Source organism: Hypanus sabinus, chromosome 20 (genome assembly GCF_030144855.1).
Source record: "Hypanus sabinus isolate sHypSab1 chromosome 20, sHypSab1.hap1, whole genome shotgun sequence".
NCBI classification, from domain to species: Eukaryota; Metazoa; Chordata; class Chondrichthyes; order Myliobatiformes; family Dasyatidae; genus Hypanus; species Hypanus sabinus.
This window is the reverse complement of record NC_082725.1, coordinates 17,115,510-17,131,763: the sequence shown is the minus strand read 5'-3', so window position 1 is coordinate 17,131,763 and position 16,254 is coordinate 17,115,510.

Here is a 16,254-nt window from a genome sequence, read left to right as displayed (position 1 = left end):
GAGGGGGCATGAATTTAAGGTGATTGGAGGAAGGTAGATTGGGGGTGTCAGAGGTATGTTTTTTAAGCATAGAGTGGTAGGTGCATGGAACACACTGTCATGGGTAGTGTTAGAGGCAGATACATTAGGAGCATATAAGAGACTTTCAGATAGGCACATGGATAGAAAAAATGGAGGGCTATATGGGAGGGAAGAGTTAGATTGATCTTGGAGTAGGTTGGAGAGCCTGCACTGTGCTGTTTTGTTCAGTGCTTTATGTTTTAATAAAAGATTAATGCAAATAAGTCATCCATACAGAATTGGCTTGTCTCTTCAACAAAAATCAAGCAATTTCTATAATGATAAATATGAGAGTATCTACAGATACTGAAATCCAAAGCAACACACACTAAATGCAGCAGACACTCAGCAGCTCAAGCAGCATCTATGGAAATGAATAGATAGTCAATGTTTTGGGCTGCATCGTTCCTTAGAACTGGAAAGGCAAGGGGAAGATGCCAAAATAAAAAGTTGGGGGGGGGAGGGGAAGGATGATGGCTAGACTGTGACAGGTGAAGCTTGGTGGGATCACAATGCTTGGCAGAACAATGCAAAACAACAACAGCAGAACAAGCTCCATTCTTCCCTAGCAGGCACCCATGCTCATGAAGAGTCCTCCAATCCCAAGACAGGACAGGATCGAGATGCTGAACAAGAGTGGTGTTGCAGCATAGCTGTTAGCATAATACTATTACAGCATCAGTGATCCAGGTTCAATTGGCCACTGTCTGTAATGATGATCACAGATCCTGTTACACTCCGTTGATGCTGAGAGTGAGAGCTTCTCTAACTTTAGCATTTGATGGAGCTACAAATCTGTGCAGCAGTCTTCTTGAAATTGCAAGTGAAAGGCAAACAGAACAACAATAATTTGAATGCAAGAATCACTTTTGAGGAATTACCTCACTTCTCTCAAATCTCTGTCCAACTTTTATATTTTTCTTGTTCCATTCCTTAAACAATTAAACTTTTCTGGACAATGATATTATTGTGAACATTGTGAACAAGAATTGTGTCTTTAAGGAATGTATGTCAGCACTCAAAAAAATCTGTAAAAAAATTAAATAGTCCATGGTTAATATGATGAAACTTCATTTTAATCTCACTAGCTTTGTTTTATTTATTCACTTTCTGTTTATAGATGCATTACTGGAAACAAAAGCCATGGCAGCAGGGGATAAATCCTTGACCATCAATCAACCACCCTAATGCTTGGTTCTGAATCATTAAGACTGGTATGGTGGATTGTCATCATGACATCTCACTGTCAGGGTATTGTATAATAAAATGGTTGACATCACACAAGAGCTAGACATTAATCAAATGAAGGCCTTTCCTACTCATAAAATTGATAAAGTTGTCATACGGAGCTTTAAGGCCACGCCAGTTCACAGTTTTCCCAAATCCTGTGGGAATCCCTCCATGCTATAGAGCATAAAATCCTTCTCTCTCTCCCTCACTCTCTCTCCTCCCTCTCTCACTCTCCCTCTCTCTCCCTCCCTTTTTCTTCTTCCCTTCATTTAACTGTTTCATACAAAAAGCAATATATTAAAGAGATATAACTGAAACGGCAATTACTTTCTTCAAGGACATGAGGACAGCAGCCTAAATATGTAACCAATGCCCTGCAAGGTTGCCTGGAAATCGTCAATGATAGAGAAAGTATTTTTCCAGCATTCTGAACAACAATATATGTGTTGATGTAGCCCTCAGCATAATGTCACAAGGATTTCCTGGATAGGTGAGAAGGTTGGATTCAGTATGAAAGTTGAAGGAAATAGCACAGAGATGTTGTAAACGCTTACACTGCCACATTTACATTTGGAGCTAAATAGGCATACCTTTCCTGCTTTTCCAGATGTGAGGAGTTCATACCCCAATAATTTCTCTACCACTGATGTAACATTCACCCATCTATAATTTCATGGTTTGTTTGTATTAAACAAAAGACACAACATTGACCACTCTTCAACTCTCCAGGTTATGGCCTGTGACCAAAAAAGAGAAACAAAGATCTCTGTCAAGTCCTAGCAATCTCCACTAAATAACTTGGGATAGGTCCCATCAGGACATGAGGACTTACCCAACTCAATGTTCTTCAAGAGACCTTCTCCCTCTTGATGATAACATGCCCTAAAATGACACTGTCACTCTCCTTTATCTCACTATTCTCAATGCCCTTCCTCATGGTGACTACTGATTTAATATCTCACTAACTTCTTCTGGGTCCAGGCATAAATTCCCTCTTTTGATGAGTTGTCCTACCCTTTCCTTAGTTACCCCTTTGTTTTCAATGTATGTATGAAATGCCTTAGGAAACTCTTTTATCCTAATCATAAAAACCTGCTTTGTGGCCCCTCCTGATTCCCTGCTTCAAATTCTCTCCTGCTACTTTTATAGTCCTGAAGATCCTTGTCCAATTTCAAAGGTCTTGTCTCATGATAATTTTTTCAGTTCACACAATTTCCGTGTCATTAACTAAGATGTACTGTGGAGTATCTTTAGAATTTCTATACTAAACTGCTCACCTGGAATACTCCTGTGTTCCCAACTTTGCTGTCACTTTTCCAGAAGAACAAAAATGAAAGTGAAAAATTTCACTGTCAATACATTAATAATTTCTGTATTATGTTTCTGCAATGTGTTCTCCAAAATAGCAGAACGTGGCATACATTGTACTTACAATTAATTGCAATGTATGAATCTACTGAATAGTACATCAAGGATCGACTTTATTCAGCATATACTCTTACATGTATTAGAATTTACTATGTTGGCCCAACATGCAAAAATTACGTTCAACAATTATAATAAATAAAGAATTATATAAAAAATAAAGCCAAAGGTAAATGGATAGATATGGAATAAATTCTGCATTAATACATAAATACTAGCATGTATTTACAATGTAAACAGCATTATAAAAAGTGGTTTAAAGTGTTTACACTGCTGTGACTGAGGTAATAGAGGGGGAGGGGCTAACTAAAATGGTTGATCAGATTAATTGCCTAAGAGAAGAAACTTTTAAGATGGTGCCAAGTTTTTGTTTTAATAGTCCTAAAGTCCTTTCCAGAAGGAAGCTTTTGAAAAAGGCAGTTTGCTGGGTGGGTAGTGTCCATGATGATTTTACTTGCCTGTATCTTTGTCCTAGACACATACAAGTCCCATAATGATGGCAGACTGCAGCCAATAGCATTTTTAGCTGACTAGGCATGTATTGTGAAAGGATGCAATGGCAAACCAGGCTGTAATGGCTGATGTGAGGATGTGCTCTATGATGACAGCGTGGACTTGCACCAGTACGGAGCATTACATAACAAAGTGCACAATTTGTTCCTCATTGATCCTTTACTTCCTGAATAAATACTCTTTTCAATTTGAGGTTATACAGGGAAAAGTCATTGTGACTAAATCTGTTTTGAATACTGATTTTATATCTTGAAAAGTTAGATGACTTCTTAATTTACGTTTCTGATTTTGTGACTTACTACACTGAAATGCACTGCCTAAGAAATTCAACTGATCTGGAATTATATCATTCCATTTTCTGATTTATTGTATGTTCATTGTCTTAAATTGCAACGTGTTGGCATCTCATTGAATTTGTTCTAGGTTTGAATATTAGATTAATTACTTCAATAATGGAATACTCCATTACAAAAATAATTGGTTGGGACAGTGCTAATTAAAATACAGATTAAACCTCTGCTGAGAAGAGTACATGCATTGCCATGGAGACAGAAAGTCCCATTGTTTCATCTTTGAATTTTATTATAAATTGAATGAGTGAATGCTCGTTTAAAATCATTGGTTGAACTTTAATGGGCTGGATTTTGCAGTGAGGACAATCATCACCCAATTCTATTAAAACATAAGTAGAACAGTAATGTTTCAATGATGTACATTTGCAATTATCAACAATAATAAGGAAGTTCATGAGTGAATTACATTTCTCTACACATGTATATGCATTGATGAGAATCTTCATATTTGCAAGGGCATAATGGCATCAGCTGTGGGTTGTTACCTAATAGATGCCAACCAATCTGGAAATTGTAGAGAATTTGTCCATTCAAGTGAGAACAATTTTAATGGCATGATCAATCATAATTTTGGGTAACCATATGCTTTGTACTTAAAATTTACTTTCACAAATGTTGAATCTTATTGCTTCATATTTGAAATAATTGTAAATGTAAAAAATATTGTCTCTTTTACTTCTTTTTGACTCTTAACTCACTCCTATAATCGTATTTTCATTTAGCTCTCATTGCTCTTTCTGCACGGGTAACAAGCTGAATTAGTATTCTGATATATTTTCTGTTTTAGGCACGCTACTTCGCAGTTAAGGATTTTTCAGTCTGGCTGCTTAAGGAAACACTGATGCTCACCCTGTTTCCACAGATTCCAGATCCCCAGTTGCCTTGTGTTGGTTCTTTTGCATTCTGAAGGGGAGTGTGAAAGTCCACAGAAAATTCATGAAACTATGAGGAGATTGAACATTGTTCACTATAAAATCCAGGTTTGGTATCAGCTACTAAAGGGAAATGATACTAACTTGAGGTAGTATTTCTGTGAGAAGAAACTTGTTACTAAATGATGAAAAATCTATGTGCAAATGCATTATTTGCCAAGCTCTTTGGAACTCTGATGCTGTCCATTGGAATCAATAACAATTAAAAAAAAAGATCAGTTACTTGAACATGATCACCTGACGAGGGTTATCATAGGGCATGCACAAGCTGGCTTTTTCCACTGATGTTGGGTGGGATTACAACCAGAGGTCATGGGTTAAGGGTGAAAGGTGAAAAGTTTAAGGGGAACATGAGGGGAAACTTCTTCACACAGAGGGTTGTGAGAGTGTGGAATGAGCTGCTAGTGCAAGTGGAGCATGTGAATTCAATTTCAACATTTAAGTGAAGTTTGGCTCAGTTCATGGATGGTAAGAGGATGGAAGGCCATGGTCTCGGTGCAGGTTAACTGGAGTAGGCAGTTTAAAGTGGTTTTAGCATGGGCTAGATGGGTTGAAGGGCCTGTTTCTATGATGTGCTTTTCTATGATTCTGTGGCACTGCAGTAGTGCTATATGCAATTTAACCCTGAACCAGAAGAGGCTTATATGATATTAAAAGAATCACTGGATAAAAGTGACATTAATATACAATTGAATGCTATTCACAGACATTGGACTTACAACTAAATTATATTATTATGTAATTTAATATGTCATTTATAATTAAATACATTGCACAAACTTTATGTTATCTAAGGTTTGGGAAAGTCTATTGATGGGGCCTGAAGTTTACTTGCCCCAGGCGCAATCAAGAGTTCAATGAATGCAGCAATGTATGATATACAGGGATGTATTGTTGCTTGTATGGAGTATGGAATGTCTCTACAAGTCTGTGGTTTCGATCATACTTTCTTGTTAATGTAATCTTGGGAGTTCTTGGTTTATGTGGACCTATGTGTGCATGTCATTGCTGAGGGGTTATATTACACTGAAGCCAACAAACACCATAATCCAACTGCATCCATTAATGTGGTGAGCTACCACTTAGTTTTAACAAATTAGATCAGTTCATGCCCCTTGTGGACTTACTACCTTCCAGATCAAAAAAGCTTTAAGCTCTGTTGTCCAATTGCAAAGTGTAACGCCTCAACTGATGATCCTATAAAACTATTTCAGTGTAGAAGGTCTTGCCTTCTAAGTTAAAGGAGCATGTTTCTAGCCATGTGCACCAGTTTTTGCAAGAGCAATTGATTTTCTTTCCTTCTACCTTAGGGATGCTAATAATTCCTGGAAATTGCAACTACTACGTAAGCAAACTGATTTGAAGACCAGCAGTAGTGCACCATTAGATGGAATATTTGTTGCTGCAATGCATGCATTTTTGTATGAAAATAAACCTGAGGCTGTGGAGCAGGGGTTTCCAACCTGGGGTCCTTGCTTAATGGTATTGATCTATGCCATAGAAAAGGTTGGGAACTCCTGCTGTGGAGTTTTTTTCTGACAGTTGATGTAGTTCTCAGAAAGTCAGAAAGTTAGTACATAGTGAACTTCATGCAAAATAGCTAGAGCACAGAGAAAATCAATCCAATGAGCTTTGTAGAAGAGATCATGTGGGCTAAAGTAGAATGGGTCATACAGACACAGTCTGACCCTTGTCAAATAGCCAATTAAACTGGCATTGCCACAATCAGGTGTGAATATCTGACCTTAGTTTACTCTAAAATAATTTAAAAGTACATTAAACAGTTCTCTGTTCTTGGTGAGATTTTTAAAAACTCTTTTTATATTAAAGGTTGAAATTATTATGACTTCCGCAAACACCCAACATCCTTCGTTCCCGCCAGATTTACAAACTTGTTCTCCGCTCCATTTTCACATATACAGTACCGTGCAAAAATCTTATGCACCCTAGCTATATTTATGTGCCTACGACTTTTACACAGTACTTTAATGGATTTCTACAATTGTTCCTGCAGCAGTGTGTTTTTTTGCCCCAGATTAGAGCTTCTGCAGTTTCATGTGCCTCTGCGCTTGCTACCTGTTCTGTTTTTATCTTTACAGTCAATGATACTCAAAAAATGTTCTGTTGTTTCCCATGTGACTCTTGAAAGTATTTGTAATTAGTGTGCTTTGATTTCAAGGGTTACAACACACTGCATGAAAACAGGACTTTCAGTCCATGCCAGTGAATTAGCTTAGCTGAGCTAGATATATTTATTTGCATTTGGCCCATAATCCTCTAAACGATTCTATTCATGTAGCTGTCTAATTATCGTTCAACCATTGTAATTTTACCCACTTCCACCACTTCCTCTGGCAACTTGTTCCATACACCCACCACCCTCACTCATACACCCATACACTCACCACCCACTGAAAAAGTTGCCCTGAAGTCCTTATTAAATCTTATCCTCCCAAGTTAAAAAGCTGCCCTTCAGTTTCACCTCCCCTGCTCTGTGGAATAGACCGTGACCATTTGCTTTATCTATGCCCCTCGTGAATTTATGATACTGTATAAGGTCACCCTTAGCCTCCTGCACTGCATGGAAAGGAAGTCCTAGTCAGTCTGGTTTCTCTGTGGAGTAGACCGTGACCTGCAATGAACTGCATTGGAAATGTGGGTATCTCGTTGCTTACGTAAACCTCTTTGCACTTCATGGATGTATGAATCTCTCTTTCTTTCTCTCTCTCTCTCGTTCTCTCTCTCTCACTACAAATCTTCTTCCCAGTACAGTTTTGTCTCATGCTCATCCAATGGGCACTTTATTAGATATCTCCTGCACTGAATAAAGTGGCCGCTGTTCGTACGTTCCTGGATTTCCGCTGCTATCCAGTTCGACGTTCGGCATGTTGTGCATTCAGAGATATTCATCAGCACACCTCTAACACATGTAACACATTCTTATCTGAGTAATTGGCACCTTCCTGTCAGCTTCAACCACTTTGGCCATTGCTCTCTGACCTCTCTTTTTACCAAGGCATTTTCACCTACAGAATTGATGCTCACTGGGTGGTTTTTGTTTTGTTTTTTTCACACCATGCTCTGTAATCCCTAGAGACTGTTACATGTGAAAATTTCAGATGAACAGTTTCTGAGATACTTAAACCACCCTGTCTGGCACCAACGAGCATTCCATGGTCAAACATACTTGGATCACATTTCTTCCCCATTCTGGTGCTTTTATGCAGAAGTTTGCTGCCACATGATTGGTTGATCAGATACTTGCATTAGCTGCAGATGTATGGGTGTATCTAATAAAGTGGCCATTAAGTGTATGACAAAACTTTATGCTCTTTTTGTCTGATTTTCCACTCCACTAACAGTTCACAACTGCTAATTTTTAGCTGACACCAACAGTGATTTTTAACAGAAATCAAAAGGAGCAGAATTTTGCTAGATCTTTGCAAGAAGCAAAACATGCTGTTGGAACTTAAATGCAGTGATCCATCCTCAATATTTTGACATTTGCAAATGACTAAAGGTTCACTATTATATTTGTTAGCTATACCACAATAATTTGATTTTTGCTATAATCTTCCTATTGTGCATTATATATTGACAGCATTACTTTATGATAATCATTTGTAGATTATCTCACAGTCATTATTACATTTCTATGATTAATATTGTCTGTCATTGTACAGTTGCTACAGCATTTACCCAAGGTAGTTATAAAGGAGAGGAACGATTATTTCCTTGTCATCTTCATTGAACAAAAATTGCACTTCTGAGAGTAATTTTGAGACAGTCTTTCACATGACTTTTAAGAGCAAACGCAGCAAATTAAAATCCCATAACTAGTTTATTGTCTTAACACCTCCCAGCTTCTCACTTCATCCCCCCTCTCCCACCCACCTATCTTCCCTCCCAGCTGGTATCACTTGCCAGCCGATACTCCTTCTCCTCCCTTACCATATTATTGTGGCGTCTTGCACTTCCCTTTCCAGTGCTGTTGAAGGATCTCACCCAATACCTCGACTATTCCTTCCTCTCCAGAGTTGCTGTCTAACATGCCAAATTCTTCTGGACTTGCAGCATCTGCAGAACCTCTTGTGTTTTCAGCATATGTAATTCCAGGATGTTGTATCACGGACCGGTTAGTATTATGTGCCAGTGGATAGATAGGTGGTGACATGTCAGGTGCCACTTAACTGGCCTGTATGATCATGATCAGTTCTTATCCTGGACAGGTTTGTCTGTGTGTTTCACGGCAGTTTGAAGACTGGTTGTTGAGCTGTTAAAGTTAGATGTAAGGTGTATACCTATAGTACTTTCTTCCCAAGCTGTCCTCCAGCTTTTTGGAGTAGAGTTGCTAGATCTAGGTTCAAAGGAGATCATTTGTTACATTGAGATGTCTTGAATGCCTCTGTGAATGGAAAGGTTCAAGATGCAGATTTTAGGAGCTATTACATTGTATGCTGCTGAATTTGATACAATAGAAGGGGGATAATGTTATCAAAAGGCTGATAACTTCTAAACTGGAAGTGGAATTTTTATAGACAGTTAATACTTTGTGTACTCCGAAATACCGCTTGATGTTCATAGCAATAATGGAAATTTACACCATGGAAAGGGATATTTGTCCCATTGTATCAATGGTAGCTCTTTACCAGACCATCTAAGAGTAAGAGTAATCCTAAATCCTTAATCTTTTTCTCATTGGAACTTCAGGTTCAAAATATTTATATCTATAGAATACACATCAGTCTCTACGTCAATTGTCATTTGGTGACAAATCATTTCCTGCTACAAGAACACTTAGTTTAAAGAACATCTTGTAACCTCACCCCATTCTTTAAAATATTCATTTGACACTCAGATTGCTGACTCTTGGAGGAAGAAGTGTTGTTCAATTTAATCTATTCAAAGACATTCATAATCTCATACACTTGCATTATTTACAGCTGATGCTGGAAATAGTCGCAGTAACAAACTTCTTCCTTATAAGTATAGCTTTCTATGTTTGGTGTTATACTCGTGAATTAAGGGGAAGTCTGTAGTCTGCTATCATCTGATGAGAGCACTGTAAGAGCAGCTTCTCAGATAAGAAACCATTCAGAGAGGATGACCTTTGTATGCTTGGCCCTGACTCCTGGACATTCAATGAGACGATAAAAACCTCTGTGACAACAGATGCAGTAATTGCAAGAAAATCATCACAATGACACCAAGAAAAGATGTGCGAAATGTACAGCTGCATTACCTAATTTATCTTACAAGGTGACAGGAACCTCGTAACCTGCAATAACATTGTACATTAGCTTCTGGACCAGATTCATATTCACCTTTGTTTGCTGACTGGAGCGGTCTAATGTGGGACGGCACGGTAGTGTGGCAGCTAGCATAACACTTTACGGTGCCAGCTATCACGGTTCAATTCCTGCCCCTTTCTGTAAGGAGTATTTATATTCTCCCTATGGTCTCCTAAAGATGTATGGATTAGTAGGGTTAGTAAGTTGTGGACATGTTATGCTGGGGCCGGAAGCATGACAATACTAGCAGGCTGCCCCCAGCACATATTTGGACTGTATTGGTCATTGAGGTAAATCTAGTACTGTTCAACATTTCAATATACATGTGAGAAATAAAGCTAATTTCTCTCATATTGTTTGTTAATTAGAAAAAATGTACATTGGAGCCTTGCTCTTAATATCTTATACATGATATTGAAAATTGTTTCATTTACTATGCTTTTTGATGGATACAATGAAGAAGCATATTTCAATAAGTTCTACTTCTCCCTTGGTGGAAAGAATTTTTTTCTTTCTCGGCTTTTCATGTTTCTTACTTCTGAAGTTTGCCAGTGTGATATTTTGTGTAAAGCCAAGGCTAATAAAATTGATCAGCTTTGAGGAACTCCCTCAATAATTCTGAAAAAGAGCTTAACTCTTTGACTTTAATTTCTTTCTTTATTATCTTAGTCCCTCAATATGTGTATTCCTTCTGCACTGAACATTTTTCATTTCCTGTATATATTGTACCATAAGGTTTTTCAAAATTCAAAGATCAGAGTCAGTGTTCTTTACAGATGTCAGTAATATCTTCAGCTAAAACTTTTACTTTTCATTGTAACAATAATTGATGCCCTAATAAAATTCTTTGCATTTTTGCTGCCTAACCTGTTTGATTTAAACAATCTGACTAACCCTATACTGCACATCACCTGAACGGAAGGTGATTGATGGATTTTAGACCAAACAGCATTAGAAATAGACACAAAGAGCTAAAACTGAGCAGAGCTACTCTATCTTGGTGCTTAAGTATCACAGAATCAAACAGATAGCTTTCTTCAGAAAACTGTTGATAGGTTGTGTCATTGGGTGTTGTATCAGCTACACGGGAGCTGATAGGGTTACTGATAGTTAATCCTTGCTAACCTTAATTTGCTTGTGAGAGGCAGCATTTGTACAGTTTCCAGAAATTAAAGGCATGATGATACCACTGGGGTGAGCTTTTCAAGCCTTACACATGTCCTTTTGGTGTGCTATCAAATTGCAAGTCTGTAACTGAAGATAAATACTTAAATGAAGAAAGGTAATATTTAAACGGTTACAAAGATCTGTCGCACAAATTCTGAGGCCAGAAGACAAGATTTTATCTAAACTTTTAAATAAACAAATATAACGTTAGGGCAATGACTGGCTGTAATGTGTAACAATCTAAGAGTGCGATTTAATATCTTTCATTAAAATTTATTATTTCAAGTTATATTTCTACTGTTTATTTCAGTTAAATTTAATCTTAATAAAATCCCTAGCAAACAAAATGAATGCATGGTTAAAGCACATTAGGGTTGTTCTACTTGTTTGAAATGAAGTGCAAACATATTCAAGTAAAGCTTTTGAATCATTCTGATACTTTAAAGTATATTGGAGTCATTAAATACAAAAAGCTAACGTCCAATTTACAAAGTGAGGAAGGATATTATTATTGGATTGTTGGCCCCTACATGGCGAGCCATTAGTCCCATTTGGTTTTACTTATGGCCTAACCATTGAAGCTAAGGGATTAAAAAGAGAAGAAATAGTCTTGAAAAGAATTGATGATTAATAGTACTAAACAAGCTTCCTAGTATTGTCTGTGCATAGCATTCGGCCCCTGAAACTCATTTCATTGCAAGATTGAGATGAACGTCCAGGGAATAAGTCTTCATCCACACATTTTCCAAAAAGTATAAAGGCCTGTCCAACTCCTAACAAGCCCCATACAATCCCATGATCCTATCAGGGTCTTGGACCAGCAACTTCCCAGGATGATCTTCAAGACATCACTATTATCATGAATCAGAGCTCCTGAAATCAGCCAAGCATGTAACTAGTTCTGAAAACCTTGTACTATAATTGCATGTTTGGTTATTAATGGTTCTATCTATGCTTTAGCATGAATAAATTTTGAAAGAAATATCTTGCTTGATAGGCTAGCAATACTACAATGAGTTATCAGAGGGAAATGTTTAACACCCATATCTGCCCAGTGGAATGTTCTAGGTCAGACAATACTTGGTGTTTGTTGTTTAGTATCTAATAGTCCAGAATCACTCTCCTACAACTAAATTGTGTACATATCTGATTACCTATGCACACAGAGTATTCACCCAGTTATTAAATTCAATTATCTTGGTGGAGAGAATACTTACTCATTGAGTGCTTAAATTGTCACGTAGCTTCAAGTGATGCCTAGGGGCTAAGCTATCCCTCAGTGTTTTGTTAAATAGGTTGGACGTTGGGTTGAATTTACTCATTATGTGGTGCTAGATTTTGTGAACAAATCATTCAGAACATGGCGTTCTGATTCAAACCAGTCAATTAAGCACTAAGAATGGATTTGCACTATGCATTGCAAATTGATACAAACCAGAACTCCTTTTACAATCAGTCTAGGAATGCAGAATAAATTCCAGCCATCTCCCTCAGCCCCTTTTCATTCTTCCTTCTCGCTTCCCTCTTACCCCTTCTCTTCTCACCTGCCTATCACCTCCTTCCACTTCTTCAATGGTCCAGTCTTTTTTCCTATAAGATTCCTCCTTCTTCAGCTCTTTACCATTTTCACCTATCACTTCCCAGTTTCCCTCACATCCTCAGCCAGATTCATCTATCACTTTCCAGCCGGTACTCCTTCTCCAGCCCCCCCAACCCACTTATTCTGGCTTCTTCACCCTTCCTTTCCAGTCCTAATGAAGGGTCTCAGCCCGAACCATTGACTCTTTATTTCTCTCCTTAGATTCTGCCTGATCTGCTGAGTTCCTCCAGCTTTTTGTGTGCATATCTCTGGATTTCCAGTATCAGTTAAAATCTCTAGTGTTCAGAATGAATATAGTGTTTGAATATCTTTTGCCACATATATTTAATGGCCATTTTATTTGTTACACCTGTATACTGTTCATTGGTGCAAATAGCCAATCAGCCAATCATGTAGGCCGACATGATCAAGTGGTTCAGACCAAACATCAAATGTGATCTAAATGACTCTGACTGTGGAATGATTGTTGGTGCCAGGTGGGATGGTTTGAGTATCTCAGAAACTGCAAACTTCCTGGGATTTTCACACAGAATGGTCTCTAAAATTTACAGAGAATGGTGCAAAGAACAGAAAAGCATCAAATGAATGGCAGTTCTGTGGGGAAAATGTCTTATTAATGAGAGAGATCAGAAGAGAATGGCAAAACTGATTCAAGCCGACAGAAGGCGACAAAATCACAGCGGTGTGCAGAAGAAAATCTCTGAATGGACAATATGTCAAACCTTGAAGTAAGTGTCAGCAGCAGAAGACCACGAATATAAACTTGAATTAAGCGCAGGAGCTACCTAATAAAGTGGCCACTGAGGGAAGAAAAGATTGGTGGAAAAATAAACTCTGCTGTCAAGAGGAGCAACTTTATATTATTTAATGTTCTCAATTTGTGGCAACAAGATATCAACGATATTAGATATCATGCAGGCCGTGTAATAGAGTTTTGTTGTTCATCAGTCGCACACTATCAACAGGAAATTACATTGGGACATTAATATATAACCACTGTTCTAGCTTGTCTGCGATTAAAAAGCTGCTGTCATCTGATTTTTCTATTCCTTGCAATTCTCATTTTCTTTTCTTGCTGGAGAATTACAAGGATGTCAGAACCAGTTGGTCAGCTCAGCAAAGCCAAACAATCATCTGTAGGAACAATTATACGTAAAAAGGTGCAGAACGGAATTATTTTATAAAAGAAAGAACGTAAAAGCAAGGAAATTATACTTTATAAAGCGCTGGTCAGAACTGCAGTTGGAATATCATGAGCGATATTGGGCCCCGTATCTAAAGATGGTGTGATAGCTCTGAAAAGGAGACAGAGGAGGTTCCTAAGAATGACCCTTGCAATGAAAACCTTAATGCATGTGGAGTGTTTCATGGATCAGGGCCTGCACTTGATGGCGCTCTGAAGGATTGGCGGAGCAGGGTTGAGGGAGATCTCATGGAATCCTGTTAGCTTGAATAGAGTCATAGAGCCATCGAACACTACAGCACAGAAACAGGCCCTCCAGCCTATCTAGTCCATGCTGAACTATTGATCAGCCTAGTCCCATTGACCTGCATCCAGCACTTGCACTGATAGCTCATTCTACGTCGTCACTATCCTCTGAGAAATGAGGTTTCCCTTCATGTTCTCCTTCAACAATTCACCTTTCACCCTTAACCCATGACCTGTAGTTCTAGTCTCACCCAACCTCAGTGGATGCATTTACCCTATCTATATCCCTGATAATTGTGTATATATTTATCAACCTATACACCCTCTCCCTATAACTTAGTCCTGAAGTCCTGTCATATCCTTGTACATTTTCTCTGCCCTCTTTTAACCTTATTGACATATTTCCTGTAGATAGGTGACCAATGTTGATGAGGCCAAGTAAACAAGTATAGAACCAATGGTGAAACCAGTTATATCTTTTGAACAGATAAATAATTATGGCCCTGTGACCACATAGCACCCTTCAACAACAGTGCTTACTGAAAAGCAAGATCTTTCCATTAGCAGGAAAGTCCAAGATCTGAAGTGACAGCCTCAGAATAAAGGGATACCCAAAGTTTAGAGTTCAAAGAAAACTTATTATTATCAAAGTACATATATGTCATGATATACAACCCTGAGATTCATTTTCTTGTGCATGTACTCATTAAATCCTTAATAGAATACTAATCATAATAGAATGGAAAGTGCCAGCGTCAGAGGCCTAACTTCAGCTGCGAGTAAAAGCAGGGTAGGCTCAAGTGGAGAGGCCATTTTTAGAGCGGTCATTGTCAGAGTGTGCCAGTGACAGAGTGTGAATGCTTTGGCCTAATAGGCTTCAGTGTGATCAGCTGGAGGCACAGTTAAGAACAGGCAAGCCTCTTTCGTTTTTGGTATAGAGTAGTCAGGATAGAATGCTCCTCCTAGCAGATGTAGGATGCCTGACAGTTTCCCTGATGACTAGATCTGTGGAAAGTACTCCCAACTTCAGGACTTGACTGACTGGGCCACAGAGTTGGAGCTGGAATTGGAAGTACTCAGGATCATTCAGAGGCTAAAGATATTATGGACAAGGCTTTTGAAGAGGGGGTGACACCTAGAGCACAGGCTTCAGACAGCAGGTGGGTGACCACCAGGAGAAGTAAAGGTTAGAAGTCAGTGCAGTGTTCCCCTGTGACCATTCCCCTCAGCAACAAGTATCCCCTTCTGGATACTGCTGGGGACGTGTCCCATCAGATCACAGCAGCAAGCAGCCAGGCTGGTGGCTCTGTGGCTGGCTCTGAGGCTTGACAAAGAAGGGTAAAATTAGGCAATGCGGTAGTTATAGGGGACTTGATAGTTAGGGGGACAGAAGGAACATTCTGTGACTGCAAAAGAGACACCAGGATGGTCTGTTGCCTCTTTAATGCTAAGGTCCATGATGTATCAGAGTGGTTGCAGGATATCCTCAAAGAGGAGGGAGAACAAAGAGAGGTCATGGTACATATTGGTACCAATGATGCAGGCAGGAAAAGGGGAGTTCCTATGCAGTGAGTATATAGGGTTAGAAAAGAGCCCAAAGAGAAGGATCTCCAAGTTTGCAATCTCCAGAATACTCCTTGTGCCATGAGCTAGTGCAGGTAGGAATGGGGTGATAGTGGAATGAATAGGATGAATGAGTGGCTGTGGAAATGGTGCAGGGGACAGGGTTTCAAGTTCTTGGATCATTGGAACTTTTTCTGGGAAGGGGCAACCTGTACAAAAGAGGTGGGTGGCACATGAACTGGAGGGGAACCAATATCCTGTTTTGCAGTGGACTGGGAACCAGAGCTCCAGGTCAGTAAGGGAAGGATCGGAGAAGGTAGATGCCAGGAAAAGTATTGAAAGGCAAAATTGAAATAACAGGCATGGTGGATCAGATAGTTTGATGTGTGTACATTTTAATGCAAGGAGTATTATGGGTAAGGGTGATGAATTTAAAGCATGGATCCGTTCATGGAACTACAATGCTGTAGCCATTAGTGAAACTTGATTGAGAGAGGGGCAGGAATAGGTGAACAATGTACCAGGTTTTGAAGTTTTAGAAAAGATAGAGGAGGTGGAGTGCACTACTACTAATGGGCAATATCACAGCTGTACTCAGGGGAGACATAATGGAGGGGTCAGACACTGAGTCCATTTGGTTGGAACACAGGAATAAGAATGGTGCAATCACACTGATGGGATTGTACTATAG